The following is an 18,415-nucleotide window of genomic DNA, read 5'->3' on the forward strand; positions in this document are numbered from 1 at the left end:
GCAAGAAAGTAACCGATGACACAGAAATCAGAAAAAATAAAAAATGAATAAATAAATGGAAGGACATGAAATGAAGGCAGACATGGATTGCTTACTACAAGAAACGATGAAAAATGCAATAAGATCCAGAGGCTATCTTGTTTAATCCTGCATTTACCAACAGCAGTTTCAATCAGAAAATAGTTACAGGGAAGAGCACAAAACCTTTCTCTTCTACTTTGATGTTCAATGAGATTTCTATACATACTATAAATAGAAACTCAATTTCTGTTCAGATGGCAAAAATAATGAAAGAAAAAACTTTCTGAAGCAAAACTAAGAGTTATCGGCAATGGATCAAATCAACCCATCATCAAATTATTCTTTGCTACACAGAAGAATAGTAAACACCTTTTTTTTTTTTTTTTTTTGCCCCAACAAAACAATAAAACGGCTTGAGGGCCAAACATATAATTGCGCACTAAATGCTTTGCAAGTCTTCTTTTAAAAATATCCAAAATCCGGAATAAGATTAAAACAAAAAAGTTTATCCAATCAATAACTTGTAGATGATGATGAAAGAAAGTGGAACTCACTGGAATCATTAGTAATCGTCATAGCAGAGCCATTGACGTTGAATGTTTCACCAACACTACCCATCTTTTGATAATAATCATTATAAGCTTAAGAAGGATGACTCTCATGTTGTTAGGAAGATAACATGCATGGCTGCGCTGATAATTAGCATGGCCTTGCCCATAAGCCCAGTTCAAGCCATTTGCAACTTATCAGAATCTGCATCATCTTTTGCCACACAGAAGACCCCAGGAGAATTTCCTGTAATTTGACCGGAGCCACTAAAACTCAAGGGATAAACAGAATTTCCATTGGTTGGGGCGGCGCCCGGAGGGGGGTGGGTGGGGTGGTTGGGGTAAGGAAACCCAATTTTTTTCCGATACGGGTCCAGTCCACTTGGCTTCATTGAGCAACTCATAAACATACGTGTTAATGGGCATTTCAGGGTGACTAGGTGGATCAGTATTATTCAATAATCTCTTTTAATTTGATTTTTTTTATCTTGTTTAATAAATATGTTATTTTTTAAAATTTTATTTAATAAAAATATGATTTTATATCTTGACATGGCCACAATATAAATCATACTGGAAAAATTTTTAAATATCTCTAAGGTATCATATCATCAATACAAATAATAAATGATGTTAAGATATGTATAGACTTATTTTAAAGAACCAACATGCGACTGGTGATTATATAAAATTCAAACCTGCATGTCATACATGTATAATTAGTTGTATTAGTTTTAATGTATTCTGAAATTTTTTATCATACAAAAGAGAAATTCTAAAGTATATTAAAGGTACTACACTTAATTAATACATGTATGCCATGTAATAGTTAATTAAATATAACTATTAATTGTGTAGTGATTTTTTAAAATAAATACACATAAAATTGATGCATTAAATGAGTAAAATATCTCTGATGTTGTAAAATCTTTTCATACATATGGAAGAACCATTCAGCCCATTATTTGAAACAATTACATCAAGAGAATGAGAATCGTCCAATGGGACTGGCATCTCAAACGGCGGTGCATATACCCAGTAAAGTTTTATTAAAAAAAAAACATATTTATTTGAAAATTTGCTAATTATTTAAAAAAAAATTAAATCACCAACGCTTGTTTGTACTTCTAGAATGTTACTTTCCAATGACAATAAGAAACGACAAAGCTAACTAGAAGCTGGCCTTAGTTAAAAACTTAAAATATTATTTAAGGATATAAGTACCATCTTTCTCCGGCCATCACTAAAAGCATTCACATAAGCATGCTCCTTTATAGCATATAACCAATCCACATTTGGGAGGGCAGAACTTGGTGCAATCACTTTTACGAGAACAAGCCGCTGAAGGCAAGATTGCTTCAAGAACAGTCTGTTTTGGACCTCCCCCACATATGCACTCCCCATTTATACATTTGCCTCTATGATCTTTACAGCGCTTAATGCACTCGCGATCGTATGAACAAGAAGCTGACGGCAAGACTGCGTCAAAATCAGCCTGAACAGCTGGTCCTTCCCCTCCCTGTTTTGGAAATTTTTGTAATCGCCTTACTTGCGGTAAGCAGATACAGTGGCCGTCGTCCAGACAGATGCCGCCACCTCGACATTTGCCTAAGCAGTTATTATTTACGTGACATTTTGATCTTTCCTGACGACTTGCCGCAACATCTCTTATATCTGTCGGGAGTGATTCACCTGCCCAATAGTAATTTTCAGTTATGAATTCAATCTTTTGCAATATATATATAGAGGGAGACAGAGAGAAACTATAGGTAACTCTGTGTGTGTGTGTGTTTGTGTGTGTGTGCATATAAGAGAAAATACAATGAAAAAAAGAAGAAGGTTAGATTAGACTAACAAAAAGTGATGATCAAAAAGAAGATCAAGAAAGTTACGCTACAACAAGCTTTTTTCATATTTTATTTTATTTTTTTTTCTGTCACCTGTGAAGGGAATTAGTTATAATCGAGATCTTATATCATAAGAGGAGAAATATTTTTAAAAACGGATTTTAACTAATGCTTTAAAAGCAAGGGGCAATAAATCTGAATACTGGATACTATTGCTAGTAACTGCCACATTCCGGGAATTGAAATATGTGCGTTGAATACTTTCTTTATTACGTTAGTGCACTATATTTTTATATACAACTAATATCCATCTTTTTTCCCATATTTACTAATATTTATTTCAGATTCATGCCATATAATTAGTTTTTATCATAAAAGATATGAAATCCGATCCGGCGGGATTATCACAATAATAATGGAAGACTTAATACAAGCACAAATACATCTGATCAAGTCCGGACGACACTATCTTATAAGAAATATCTGTTATTTTTAAATATTTGAATGGATAAATAAAGAAAGGGGTTTCAAGTGATTTATAAAGTGTTGTGCGCGGAATGCGGAATCAAGCGCACCAAATAATTAGTGAAAAATAAAGGACACAAGAATTTACGTGGTTCGGTAATTAAACCTACATCCACGGAGGTAAGAAAGAATAATTGTTTATTTAACAATTAATAGAATACAATATTTGAGTAACGAATCTCACTTCCCAGAAACCCAAATATACTCAGTACTCTTGTTGTGCAAATTTTAATGTACTCGCAAGCGCACGAATCTATTGTAGTATAGATCAATGGTGACAAGTGTCGATCCCACGAGGAGGTGGATTTTAATTATATATAGAATTAATTTTGTAAATGGGTAGTGGGATTTATGGTGGAAATGATTTGGAATATGCTAATAATTAAATTAAAATGGTGATAATAAATTCTAAAATTGGAATTGAAATGGCGAGAATAAATTGAAGAGAATTCTATTAAAATGACGTACTTGGGTATCTGGATCCGTATCAACATGCATCATGGGCTAAATAATCCGTATTAATGCCAATTAAATCATGAGGGGGGAATCCACATCTCATGAACCACGCTCTAATCAATATGGTGTTAAGGGCTTATCGTGTCAAATAATAATAACCTTGTACTAGAGGGCCGGTGTAACCAAGGCGGTATCTAGACAAGATTATTATTATTTGTCGACGAGAAGTCAAAACATCCACAAAAACTAGAGGGGAAGAGAAAATAAATTTACCAAATTAAGCCCATGACACATGTTGAGACTTCACCTTCAACCCAAGCTTGAAAGAAAATTAGCCACTCATAATTGAACTAGGGGCAAAATGGGAATTTATTAAAATACGAAGAAAATACAAGATGGAGAAGGAATTACAGAAAATGGATCCCAAAAATGGATTCAGAGATATCAAATTAGGGGGGAGAGGCCCCCTTTTTATAGATACATGGAGTAAATCATGGTCATCGGATTAAAAACAGTTTGGACGCTCAGGATTGCGCCACATCATCAGTCAACAGCCCACGGTTTGACCACGCGGATGAACAGTAACACGGTTTGACCCGACTTTGAATAGTAACGCGGTTTGACCCGGATGAACAGTAATGCGGTTTGGTTGAAAATAATCCTGTGTGATGCATGCACCGTACGCGAGATTTTTCGTCCACTGATATGCTGCCACGTCACCATCAACAGTACATAAGAATTTTAGTCCAACAGGATTGTGACACCTCATCAGTCAATGCCACATCATCGGTCAATACCACGTCATCGATCCGTCTATGTGAACAGTGCCGTGAACAGTAACATATACAGTCCCGTATACGTGAATAGTACCGTACATGTGAATAGTGTCATTTTTCCTTTTATGCTCCTCCTAAGGTTTTCGACCGTCCTGAGTTCAAAAGTGATGTCCGTTTTGCCGTCTGATCTCTCCTTTATTGTGAAATGACTATAATGCCCCTAAAATACATAAATTACTTAATTAAAATAAAACACACGTAATTAAATCACAAGAATGTTAAATACATAAAAGTAAGGGTTGTTAGTAAGACTTGAAATGTAAAATGACGGTTTTCTCCTTTATAAATATGCATTTTCTAACACTCAACACACCTCCCAACCAGCTTATTGCTAGTCCCTAGCAAATAAAGCGAAAACAAAATTCAAATTCAAAATGATTTTTTTTATTTTTAGAAACACTTGTGTTTATTCAATCAGATTAATGATAGCAATCAAATAAAAGTATAAGCATTATCTCCAGTCTAAAGCAACATCACACCCACATCAACCATCCACATGAATCAGCCCAGTAGACTTTGTTATAGCTACTTTCAAGAATGATATGTCAAACCCCAAAATCTCACTGGAAGTAGTGACACTCTTACAAATAAATTAAACCCAATAAAAATAGTCACTCCAATGAATGGTAATTGAGAGAAAATAATGAAGAAGTGATATCACATGCTCTCACCAAGATGAAATAAATATGCCCTCAGCTTAAAAATAATACGATCTCAAGTCAAATAAAAACTGTTAGTCAACCCAATTTATTTATTTATTTTTTTTATATGCACCACTACATCTTTTTAGCCCATATAACTAGCTTCTACTTCAGATTATAGTTCCCTAAAATCAGGAAGGACTTTTATTAGGATGTAACGTAGGCTAGGGACATGGTTAACAAGGAAAGGAAATAAGGAAAACAAAGTGTATGTTTGAGAAAAATGCAGAGAATTTTTTTTATTTTTTTATTTTTTGGAAGTTGTAAGGTGGATTTCACCTATTATTGTTATTTTTATTCTTTTGAAACAACAACTTTTGTTTTGTTGTTTTTTTTTTTTTGGTATAACTTCACTGAACAACATAATTATTTACATTTTCTCAAACATAAATAGGTGATGAAACTTATAAGATATCGGATAATACTCCAAATCGGAGTGGGTCAAGATGATAAGTTGACAAAGAAAATATTTTTTTTTTAATTTTTTTTTAAAGGCTCAAAAGGGTTAACTATGGATATTTAATAAAAGGGATGGTTAGAAAGGCTCAAACGGATCAAAGATGGCCTTTCCATCGTCTTTTAGGGCTCTAAATAACCTTCTATATCTACTAGTTAGATGGACCTCCAAATGTAGCAACACACTTTTTTTCTTTTTTTTCTTTTTTTTTTATTAAGGGTTAACTCAAAAGAAATCTAGAGATCGTGTCTACAATAATAAACTGTTAAGCTGTATAAAGAATGGGCAAAAGGGTTACTCTCCAAGAAAAATGATAGGCTCAAAAACTCACTTGGTACTTATTATGACATGTTCATTCCTTCAAGCAACGCATATTTGTCTCCGACATCAACATGTAGAGTAGCAAACATAATGTAACATCACTTAAGACCAAAGATAATACAAATACTAAAATTTGAAATTAATCATGTCATCTAATGTTAAAACAAATCACATAATTTTTTTTTTAAAACAACATTCTACCCCCCAACCTATTTTAAACATGAAAGGAAAATATATATGCAGAGATATGAAAATGATGCATAAAAACTAATTAGAAAAGTTACACTTAAAATGATAGAAAACGAAAATGATTTTTTTTTTTAACTTAGAAGATGCGTTTCTAGAGGCACTACTCTCCATATTCAGCCATCTTCGACTCAAAAGTTGGAAAATGTATATTTATAGAGGAGAAAATAAAAAGAAGAAGAAAAATGAACATCAAAACTTAATAAAGAAAAAGGAATTTTTTTTTTCGAACAATGAAGATGCGTTTCTAGAGTAACTACACTTCATATTCAGCCATCTTCAACACAAAAAGTTAGCAACAGTTAGTTTCTACAACAAAAAATTAGTAAAAACTTAACCAAGATTCCACAATTGTCGACTATTCCCTCCCCTCAACCAAAACGAAACATTGTCCTCAATGTTGTAAAGGAAAGAAGTAGAGTTTAGAAGACATCACCTGGGTGGTGCAACACAGAAGAACATATTTACAGGCGGAGAGTTAAATCTAATTTATACTTCTTACTGCGGCTACTGTTACCATCATTATTTGGTCGCTCCAACACAAAGGTCCAGGGGTCTGGCTCCGGTTTATAAGCTTGTAACATATCAAGTAGCTCAGTAGCAGTGTGAGCACAAATAAAGAGTTTTTTCACATTAGAAGGAATGAAATAGTTTTTTATTGCATGGTTAAGAAATGCGATGAAGCCATCATAAAAGTTATTGACATTTAACAAACCGATGAGTTTCTGATGAATGTGTAGATGGGCCCAAGATGCTAGTGTCATAAGTGCCTCTAGTGTTGCAAGATCTCCTGGAAGGAAAATAAAAGCATCAGCATAATTAAGCATTTCAGTTATTCTTTCTTGCATACCTGAGACGACTAATTCTTCTCCAGTTGATGAGTCAGACGAACTGCCCAATGGTTTTAGGACTCTTGGGATGATGCCTAACACTTGACTTCCTCTGATAAAAGCTGCTTCTGAGACCATTTTTGATAACCCTTGATTACCTCCTCCATACACCAAGTGTAATTTTCTCGCTGCTATACTTCGACCAAGATCGATGGCTGCCTCAACGAACTCTTTATGTTTGCCATATGTAAATCCAGAAAGCACACAAATGTTCTTGAATTGTCTATTAGGAGTAGCTGCCATTGCGATACTTCTCAAAAATAATTTGTGAGTGCTTGACAAAAGATATCACATTTAAGAGTCTTGGTGATAGTGGGTCATGGTTGTGTATGAGGTAATATGTCAGTGTCAAATAACGCGTAAAGCACGTGGCTCGCAAGTCAAAAAGAAAACAGTAAAAAGGAAAAAGCAAACAATAATAAAATTATTAAAGACAATAATGCAAACAATAAGACAATAGTGAAATAAAATAACAATAAAGTAAAAGGATATTTACAGGTAGTTGCGACTGTGGCTCACATCTTCCTCTGGTTTTACGTCCAGAAACGGCTTGAACGCCCTCTATGGGTCGAGGATAGGCTTCCTATCCAGCTTTCTTATAAACTGGCAAACAGGGTCGTTTATAGTCAGATTCCCAAGACTATATCGTGCATGCTCTTTCTGGAATAATGGCCATAACTGGAGAATCACTCCTTGCACATATCCACTGGGATGCGTTTCAAGAGACAAAAGGATATCATCCAATGACTCCTTATTCAAGTCATCCCTAATGAATTGAATCTTATCTTCCCTGTTATCAGACACCATTCCTAAAGAACATGGGTTTTTATTGCAACTAATTCTGGCACACTTATGACAAGTAACAGAAATTTTTCGAGCTCGTCGTTTTCTTGCATAATTTCCTTTACCACAACCAGGCATGAATGCAATAAATTTTGGAGGTAACTCACCTGCCGATCGTACTTTAGCCTCGATTAACCAACGGATGTCAGCAGGTATGTTATTCCTCGTGAGTAATCGTATGCGTTCGAACCGAGCTTTATAGATCGTAAGGAGGGCATTCTGAGGAAGTGAAGGGAATCGCTTGTGAAGCTTCGCTAGAATCTCGTTTCTGTCCATACCTTCGCCTCAGAATATCAGTTATTATGAGAAACTGAAGTAACCGACTTGATTGTCACGGAGTACCGTTATCCGCCACTTCACCGGGGTAACAAACTAAAGCACACAAACAGAAAAACAAATTAAAACACACAAAGAAAATTAAAATCGTCCTCTTATTGAATTTACCTCAAGCTCCAACTGGATGTCGTAAACACTTCTCTCAATGTCTCGGAGTTGGCGTTCTAAACCCTCAACATAGGCTACTAACTCTGGTAGTTGTAGAGCCCAAATGCGTTGTGTTTTACAAAATTGAATCTGCCTTTTGAGATGAGTTTTGACACGTTGAAGTGGTTTAAGAATGTTCAGGAGGAACGGTCTAAGTATGAGACTCATGATTAAAAATGATAAGAGAAAACTTAATGGTAAAATAAACACACTTATGCAAAAACAATTTCAATTAGCAAAAGAATAATAAAAAGAAGAACGAAAGAAAAATCAAATCAACGAAAAGAAAAAAAATCAATTCAAATTTGGTGGGTCACTCAAATTTATCTCGATGTCTTCTCCATGTGGTTGGTATTCTAGATATGGCTTTAATCTTTGACCATTAACTTTAAATGTGACACCGTTCTTTGGGTCCTTAATTTCAATTGCCCCATGTGGAAAAACAGTATGAACAATAAATGGGCCAGACCAATGAGAGCGTAACTCACCTGGGAACAAGTGCAAGCGAGAGTGAACGATTTTCTCATAATTTGCTTATCATGGAAGACTTTCATTCGTTGCTTGTAAATCTTGGCATTTTCGTATGCATCATTGCGAATTTCTTCAAGTTCTGCCAGCTGTAATCTTCTTTCTGAGCTGGCTTGCTGCATGTCAAAATTGAATTTCTTGATGGCCCAATACGCACGATGCTCGAGTTCCACAGGTAGGTGGCAAGCTTTTCCATACACTAGCCTGTAGGGTGACATCCCAATCGGGGTCTTGAAAGCCGTTCTATATGCCCATAATGCATCATCAAGTCTTAATGACCAATCTTTCCTGTCTGGCCTCACCGTTTTTTCTAATATGTGCTTTATTTCTCGATTGGATATCTCAACTTGGCCACTGGTTTGCGGATGATACGGAGTTGCCACTTTGTGTGTGATTGAATACTTTGTCAAAAGAGCTTTGAATGCTTTGTTACAAAAGTGGGCACCACCATCACTGATTATCGCTCGAGGGAATCCAAAGCGCGAGACAATATTGCTTTTCAAAAATCCTATCACCACCTTGTGATCATTAGTTCTGCATGGAATTGCTTCTACCCATTTGGATACGTAGTCAACAGCAACCAATATGTATTTATGGCCAAAAGACGGGGGAAATGGTCCCATGAAGTCGATACCCCATACGTCAAAAATCTCAACCACTAAAATTGGATTTAGTGGCATCATGTTCCTTCGTGTAATGCTCCCCATTCGTTGACACCTATCACATGAAGAACAGAAAGTGTAAGCGTCTCGAAATATAGATGGCCAATAGAAACCACATTGTAAAATTTTAGTCGCTGTTTTCTTAGCGCTGAAATGGCCTCCACAAGCTTGTTCGTGGCAGAATGAAAGGATATTCTGAATTTCACTTTCTGGGACACATCGTCTAACAATTTGATCCGCACAATACTTGAATAAATACGGGTCATCCCAAAAGAAATTCTTTATTTCTGCAAAGAATTTAGCCTTGTCTTGCTTGGTCCAATGCTCTGGAAGTTTACCTGTAACAAGGTAATTAACTATATCAGCATACCAAGGTAATACTTCCACACTCATTAATTGTTCATCTGGAAATGACTCATTTAATGGTAATTGTTCTATAATTGTGTCAAAATGGAGACGAGAGAGATGGTCCGCCACAACATTTTCTGTCCCTTTCTTATCTTTGAATTCCAAGTCAAATTCCTGCAAAAGTAACACCCAACGAATTAGTCTGGCTTTTGCATCTTTCTTTGTGAGAAGATATTTAAGAGCAGCATAATCCGTGAATATAATTATTTTACAACCAATGAGATATGATCGAAATTTTTCCAATGCAAACACTACTGCTAGCATTTCTTTTTCAGTAGTTGAATAGTTCAACTGTGCATCATTTAATGTCATACTAGCATAGTAAATAACGTGGGGAATTCGATCAACTCTTTGTCCTAATACTGCTCCTACTGCATAATCAGATGCATCACACATGAGCTCAAATGGTAAGCTCCAGTTTGGGGGCTGAATGATGGGTGATGATGTCAACAAATGCTTTAATTTTTCAAACGCAACAAGACATGAATCATTAAAGACAAAAGGTACATCCTTAGCAAGTAGATTGCATAAGGGTCTAGAAACTTTGCTAAAATCTTTAATGAAACGTCTATAAAAACCAGCATGCCCAAGGAAAGATCTTACTTCTCTGACTGTTTTGGGTGAAGGAAGATTAGAAATGAGATCCACCTTGGCTTTGTCAACCTCAATACCTTTGCTCGAAATGATGTGACCAAGAACAATACCTTGTTTTACCATAAAATGGCATTTCTCCCAATTTAAGATCAAGTTCTTCTCAATACATCTCTGCAGAACTAGTGTTAGATGATGTAAACATTGATCAAACGAGTCACCAAAGACAGAAAAGTCATCCATAAAGACTTCAAGGAATCGTTCAACCATATCAGAAAAAATGCTCAACATGCATCGTTGAAATGTAGCAGGTGCATTACATAATCCAAATGGCATTCTCCTATATGCAAATGTGCCAAAAGGGCAAGTGAAAGTAGTTTTCTCTTGATCTTTTGGTGCTATGGGAATCTGATTATATCCTGAGTAGCCATCTAGAAAGCAATAAAATTCATGGCCTGCTAATCTATCAAGCATTTGATCAATAAATGGTAAAGGAAAATGGTCTTTACGTGTGACAGAATTCAACTTTCTATAATCAATGCATACACGCCATCCTGTAGTTACTCTAGTGGGTATCAATTCATTATCAGCATTGGTACCTACTGTGACTCCTGACTTTTTGGGGACAACTTGTACAGGACTGACCCATGAACTATCAGAAATGGGGTAAATGATACCTGCGTCTAATAGCTTAAGGACTTCTGTTCTAACAACTTCTTTCATGTTAAGATTTAACCGACGTTGCATCTCCCTAGTAGTTTTAGTATTTTCATCAAGGTGAATGTAATGCATGCAGTCTACTGAGTTTATACCTTTTATGTCTGCTATAGTCCATCCTAATGCCCCTTTGTGCTCTTTCAAAACATCTAGTAACTTACCTTTTTGTTTGTCATTGAGGGATGATGAGATGATTACCGGCAGAGTACTTTCTTCTCCCAAAAATGCATATTCTAAAGTGTTGGGTAATGGTTTTAGCTCGAGTTTCGGTGGTGATTCTGATGATGGGATGAGTTTCTTCTCTGATGGTGCTAGTTGCTCAACTCTTGACTTCCATTTATTAATGTCCATAGATGGTGCTGAGTCAAGCAGGGCGTTGACCTCATCGACCGATCTGTCAATATCAAAATCCAAACCAAAGTGAGTTAAACATGTTTGTAAAGGATCACTAAGGTTTGAAACAAAAGTATCATCAACTAATGCTTCGATTAAATCCACATCAACAATTCCATCATCTGCACTGTGAGGTTGTTTGGCAATACTGAAGATGTTCAGCTCCATAGTCATGTTGCCGAAAGACAATTGCATATTTCCAGTCCTGCATTGAATGTGAGCATCCGCAGTTGCCAAGAAAGGTCGGCCTAGAATAATGGGAATGTGCTTCCTTAAATCTTGTATTGGTTGAGTGTCAATTACAATGAAATCAACAGGAAAATAAAACTTGTCTACCTGGATAAGCACGTCCTCCACAATACCACGAGGTATTTTTGTGGACCGATCTGCAAGTTGTAACACCACTGGAGTTGGGTGTAATTCTCCCAGTCCAAGTTTCACAAATACAGAGTAAGGCAACAGATTTACACTAGCTCCTAAATCCAACAAAGCATTCTCAATTGTGTGGTTCCCTATACTACATGAGATAGTGGGGGAGCCTGGGTCTTTGTATTTTAAAGGAATTTTATGTTGGAGTATAGAACTAACGTTTTCTGTTAAAAATGCCTTCTTTTGAACATGCATATTTCTCTTTTTAGTACAAAGGTCTTTAAGAAACTTGGCATAAGATGGAACTTGCTTAATAGCATCAAGTAAAGGGATGTTAACACTTACTTGTTTGAAGATTTCAAGAATCTCACCTGTGGATTTTCCCTTTTTTCCTTTAGCTAACCTCTGAGGAAATGGAGCTTTGGGAACGTATTCTCGTGGGTTAGTTTCTTCTTTCTCCTCCGGTGATGAGTCCTCAACATTCACAGGTACAATTTGATTTTCTTTTGTCACCGGCATCTCCACTTTGTTGTCGACTTCCTTTTCTTTTCGCAAGGTCATTACTGCTTTGATCTCTCCATGCTGCTGTGGTGAACTGGTACTTGCTTCATGTACTCCTTTAGGATTAGGCACTGGTTGACTTGGAAATTTGCCTTTCTCAACGGTCATTGCCAAGGTCTGAACTGAAGAAGCAAGTTGTCCCACCATCTTCTCGAGGCTTGAAACCGATTGAGCTTGTGAGTTGAAGCCTGCTCTCAACTCATTTCGTAGTCCATCAATGGTGCGGTTCTGTTGCTCAATCGTAGAGTGAGTAAGATTCTTGAGATTTTGGAATGAATCCTCCCATGGTCTGGGTTGAGAGTAGTTCTGGTTCTGATTGTATGGTCTAAATGGGGGCTGAGAGGCTTGAGGAACTTGAGGAATTTGTTGCATTGGTGGAGCTGGAGCTGCTGGTCCATTCTGTTGGAATCCTTGAGACCATGAAAAATTAGGGTGGTCTCTCCATCCAGGGTTATATGTGTTGGAGTATGGGTTGTAATTTGATGGCTTTCTCATTACACCTATGGCATTGGCTTGATCTGAGTATGAGTCATGGTCATGTGGTTCTGTTGATTTAGCAGTCGATAACGATGCTATTTGTCGAGAGAGACCTTCAATTATTGCTTTGACTTCTTTAATTTCTGAACTAGATTCGCCAATGTGAACCTCATTCACTCCCTTAATTCTTCTAGTATTCCTGAGTGATCGACTCCGTTGTTGGGAATTATCTGCTTGTCGCTGGAAGAATTCCCAAATCTCTGATGCACTTTTTGACATTAGCTCTCCTCCACTTGTTGCCATTAGCCATTCTTGCACATTCGGCAGTAATCCCTCCAAAAAGTATTGACATTGGTGCCATTTCTCATACCCGTGATGTGGACACTTCAAGAGTAGCCCATTGAATCGCTCCCATGTTTCGAAAAACTGCTCGTCCTCTCTCTGGGTAAACTCTGAGATTTCCCTGCGAATAGCGTTGGTTTTATGCACTGGGAAATATTTATTCAAAAATTTCGTTACCATTTGTTCCCATGATGCAATGCTATTAGCAGGCAATATATTAAGTCATGAACGAGCTCTATCCTTTAAAGAAAATGGGAATAGTCTAAGTTTAACATCATCGTCTGAAAAATTTTCATATTTAAAAGTTTGACAAATGGCATGAAAATCATTCAGATGATTATATGGATCCTCATTTTCTAGGCCATAAAATGTGGGAAGACAATTTAGCACACTAGGTTTTAATTCGAAACTCCTAGCAGCTACATTTGGGTATCTTATGCATGATGTGCTCAAATTAGCTAAGGGACTGAAGTAGTCCTTAAATGGCCTCTCCTGTGGTTGCAAATCCATTTCAAATTTATTTTTAATGTGCTTTTGTGTGCGAAGTGTTTTTTCTAATTCAAGGTCTATAGGTTCAAGATTAGGTAATAATGACCTACGACCATGCATGCAAAACAAATAAAATAAAAATAGAGATGGGAACAAAACAAATAAAAATAACGAAGAGGGAGAAATTACGATACTAACCTTATTGCGCTATTACAAACTTTCTATAAAAATACACAAAAACAAATACGTAAAATAAATTAACTAAAAAGGATTAGTAAGATAAACAAAAATTACAAAGAAAAAAAAAATAACTTGAAAATTAAATTACAGAAATTTAAAGAAGAGAAAAAAAAAGAAATTACTAACCTCTAAATGCGGATTCACTTTTTTTTTTAATAAAAAATACAATAAAACAAATAAAAGAAATTATTCACAAAAATTAATTCTATAAATTAAAATTACTTACCTCCCCGGCAACGGCGCCAAAAACTTGTTGTGCAAATTTTAATGTACTCGCAAGCGCACGAATCTATTGTAGTATAGATCAATGGTGACGAGTGTCGATCCCACGAGGAGGTGGATTTTAATTATATATAGAATTAATTTTATAAATGGGCAGTTGGATTTATAGTGGAAATGATTTGGAATATGCTAATAATTAAATTAAAATGGTGAGAATAAATTCTAAAATTGGAATTGAAATGGCGAGAATAAATTGAAGAGAATTCTATTAAAATGACGTACTTGGGTATCTGGATCCGTATCAACATGCATCATGGGCTGAATAATCCGTATTAATGCCAATTAAATCATGAGGGGGGAATCCACACCTCATGAACCACGCTCTAATCAATATGGTGTTAAGGGCTTATCGTGCCAAATAATAATAACCTTGTACTAGAGGGCCGGTGTAACCAAAGCGGTATCTAGACAAGATTATTATTATTTGTCGACGAGAAGTCAAAATATCCACAAAAACTAGAGGGAAAGAGAAAATAAATTTACCAAATTAAGCCCATGACACATGTTGAGACTTCACCTTCAACCCAAGCTTGAAAGAAAATTAGCCACTCATAATTGAACTAGGGGCAAAATGGGAATTTATTAAAATACGAAGAAAATACAAGATGGAGAAGGAATTACAGAAAATGGATCCCAAAAATGGATTCAGAGATATCAAATTAGGGGGGAGAGGCCCCCTTTTTATAGATACATGGAGTAAATCGTGGTCATCGGATTAAAAACAGTTTGGACGCTCAGGATTGCGCCACATCATCAGTCAACAGCCCACGGTTTGACCACGCGGATGAACAGTAACACGGTTTGACCCGACTTTGAATAGTAACGCGGTTTGACCCGGATGAACAGTAACGCGGTTTGGTTGAAAATAATCCTGTGTGATGCATGCACCGTACGCGAGATTTTTCGTCCACTGATATGCTACCACGTCACCATCAACAGTACATAAGAATTTTAGTCTAACAGGATTGTGACACCTCATCAGTCAATGCCACATCATCGGTCAATGCCACGTCATCGATCCGTCTATGTGAACAGTGCTGTGAACAGTAACGTATACCGTCCCGTATACGTGAATAGTACCGTACATGTGAATAGTGTCGTTTTTCCTTTTATACTCCTCCTAAGGTTTTCGATCGTCCTGAGTTCAAAAGTGATGTCCGTTTTGCCGTCTGATCTCTCCTTTATTGTGAAATGACTATAATGCCCCTAAAATACATAAATTACTTAATTAAAATAAAACAAACGTAATTAAATCACAAGAATGTTAAATACATAAAAGTAAGGGTTGTTAGTAAGACTTGAAATGTAAAATGACGGTTTTCTCCTTTATAAATATGCATTTTCTAACACTCAACAACTCTCACACTCTGCAGGAAAGATAAATTTCTCAGACACACTTCTCTCACTTCTCTCAAAAGCTTAGAAACTTATAAGCTTAGCAATTTTGGGATGATATGGAATGGAAGAAGTGTCATCTATTTATAGGGAAAATAATGGCACTATTGCACCAACCGCTTTACTATTCCACCTAACCTAAGCCAATAGTCAATGGTGTCCATTTGGCAAATTTGACAAATTTGCCAACTTTCCATTTTTTCTTCAAATGTTTGGTAGCCATTTGAAATTTTGCATTCATTTTTGAATTTCAATGTCACGTGCATGACTTTTCAACAATTCTCCACCTCAGCGAAAATTTATCTAAATTTGAGCCGACTACCAATGAACCCTCATCCCCAAAGTGATCCTTCAATAAGGATCCAGAATGCCTGTGTCGTTTCGACTGCCTACGTACCCAAAATTTGGGATCAAGCCAACCGTAGTTCAAAAGTCTCCAAACTCAACGCATTCGAAAAATTAGTTTCAATCCGTATAAAGATTTACTCAATCTGCACACACGATTTTCCTTTCCAGCAACTCTGAAACCACAAGACTGAATCATATAGATTTCCTCCTCCAAATCTCCATGTAAGAACGCCGTCTTAACATCCAACTAAGCCAACTCTAACTCATATTCTGCAACTAAGGCAAGTAGGATACGAATGGAAGTATGTTTTACAATTGGAGAGAAAACTTCATTGTAGTCAATACCTTCCTTTTGAGCAAAACCTTTTGCCACGAGCCTTGCTTTGTATCGAGGAGTTGTTTGATTCAGAGATCCTTGTTTTTTGGTGTAGACCCATTTATTGCCAATAGTCATTTTCCCCTTTGGTAACTTTACAAGTTCCCAAGTCTGATTTTGATGGAGAGATTTCATCTCTTCCTCCATGGCTAGCTTCCACTGATCACTTTCACTGCTGCGTAATGCTTCACCGAAAGTATTGGGGATGTCATCATCAATAACTGGAAGTGCATAGGCTACCACCATATCTTTAGTAAGCCATTCGGGTTTCTTTATCTCTCTTCTTGGCCTCCTTGTTGCTATAAAATCATCATCATCTACATCATCAATTGTTTCTTCATTTTGTGGGACATTAGAAGAAACAACCTCTTCTTCAACTCTAGGTGTCACCTCCATAGTTGAACCATTCTTTGATGTAGAACTAACTGGTACATATGGAGTTGCATCAAACTCCACCCGCTGCAATACCTCTGTGGTCTTGTTCTCCACATGCTGAGAACTTGAAGCTTTTATCATTGAAGCTTTTATCATTAAAGCTTCATCAAATGTGACATCTCTGCTACACACAAACTTTTTGTCTTCGAGATCCCAAAGCTTGAAGCCCTTTACTCCACATTTGAATCCCACAAAGATAGATTTTCTAGCACGAGGATCTAGTTTACCATCCTTGACATGATAATAAGCTGGACACCCGAATACACGAAGGGAATCATAGTCTTGTGCATGCTTTCCATACCACATTTCCATAGGAGTTTTACCTCCAATTGCAGCAGAAGGCAACCGATTTACCAAGTGACTTACGTAGCTCACAGCTTCAGCCCAAAACTTTTTATCTAAACCAGCATTAGATAACATACATCGTACCTTCTCCAGTAGAGTACGATTCATACGCTCAGCCACACCGTTTTGTTGCGGAGTATGTCTCACCGTGAAATGTCTTTTAATAGCCTCGTTCTGGCATACTTGCAAGAATAGATCAGAAGTATATTCACCCCCATTATCAGATCGTAATACTTTGATCTTTCTGCCAGTTTGAGTCTCCACCAATTTCTTCCACTTCACGAAAATCTCTCTAGAACCTCATCCTTTGCTCGCATGGTGTACACCCATACACGTCTAGAGAAATCATCAACAAAGTTAACAAAATAATGGCTTCCACCAATTGATGCAGTCTTGGTTGGTCCCCATACATCACTATGAACATATTGAAGGATCTCACGAGTATCGTGATTAGCTGTACCAAACTTGACCCTTGTTTTCTTGCCTACTACACAATACTCACAGAAATTTAATTTACAGGTTTTGGTACCTTTTAAGAGTCCATGCCTCATCAGAGTTTGCAAAGACTTTTCTCCTGCATGTTCCAGTCGTACATGCCATAGTTTGGTGGTGTCACTGTGCGCCTCAACAACATTTGCTTCATCAGTTGTACCTCCCGTCAAATAGTACAGATTCTGACGTTGAACCCTTTGCAGAATCACCATAGTCCCATGTGTAAACTTCATTGTGCCATCTTCAATGGTAACTTTGTAACCTTTAGCTTCTAAAGCACCCACAGAAATTAGATTTTTCTTTATCTCTGGAACAAATCTAACCTCTTTGAGTTCTCTGACCATTCCATCAAACATTTTGAGCCGAATTATTCATATCCCCATTGTGCGACAAGGTTGATTATTCCTATCATAACTGCACCGGATTCCAGATTACGAAAATCCGTAAACCATTCCTTAATATGACACAAATGATAGGTTGCTCCAGTATCAAGTATCCACTCACTCGAACTAGCCACGTATGCTGCAGGAGTAATACTTAGTGAATAATCAGAGTTCTCATCTTTCTGTGCCATGTTTGCTGCTGCTGGTTTCTTCCCATCTTTCTTTTGAGCCTTTGGACAATCTTTTCTCCAATGACCCTTTTCATGACAAAAGGCACACTCATCTCGAGCTATATTTCTGCTTCTCGATTTGGATCGAGAATTCTTTCCATCACTCTTTTTCTATTTCTCTATCGCCCAATCTCTGCTCACCAAAGTTTCAGACGATGCTCGTTCAGAATTTTTATCA

The sequence above is a fragment of the Citrus sinensis genome, chromosome 4, assembly GCF_022201045.2.
Source record: "Citrus sinensis cultivar Valencia sweet orange chromosome 4, DVS_A1.0, whole genome shotgun sequence".
Classification (NCBI taxonomy): Eukaryota; Viridiplantae; Streptophyta; class Magnoliopsida; order Sapindales; family Rutaceae; genus Citrus; species Citrus sinensis.